Source organism: Penaeus monodon, chromosome 23 (assembly GCF_015228065.2).
Source record: "Penaeus monodon isolate SGIC_2016 chromosome 23, NSTDA_Pmon_1, whole genome shotgun sequence".
Classification (NCBI taxonomy): domain Eukaryota; kingdom Metazoa; phylum Arthropoda; class Malacostraca; order Decapoda; family Penaeidae; genus Penaeus; species Penaeus monodon.
Window position 1 is genome coordinate 39,939,723 of NC_051408.1, and position 444 is coordinate 39,940,166.

The window sequence follows — 444 nt, forward strand, 5'->3', positions numbered from 1 at the left end:
CTTCTAGTAAAGTCAATATCAGTGATCCACTTTATTTATTGATAATTTGTTATTTCTCTGATTTTATATAGCTATTCGTTTATTTGTTCATTCATTTAATCAATATTATACGTCCTTTGTAGCTGAGTTTGTCTTGCTTAATTAAGGTTTCACAGCAAACTGAATGTTAGTTTTTGCTTTTCTTTTCTAAATTTAGTCTTTATTTTCAACTGTCATTATTGGGTTCCACGGAAAATGAGTCATTACTCACACATCAACATTTTATTGTTGTCAGAAAATTATAGCTCATGTTCACACCTGTACACATGTGGACGTGCACATCGACATACAAACAGCAATAACATTCCCTGTTGAGTCAGTTACCCGTTTCATCTACTAATTAGGTACGCCGTAACTGGTCCTAAGTGGCCGCTTCCGCCTTGCTGTAAAAGGAAAGATGAACCT

At 34.5% G+C, this 444-nt stretch overlaps 1 protein-coding gene across 2 annotated transcripts in view; it reads right to left on the bottom strand.

The window, feature by feature from the left end:
• Positions 1–444, bottom strand: part of LOC119588053 (glycine-rich cell wall structural protein 1-like) — a 29,023-nt gene that overhangs the window by 3,334 nt on the left and 25,245 nt on the right. The window lies entirely within an intron of this gene.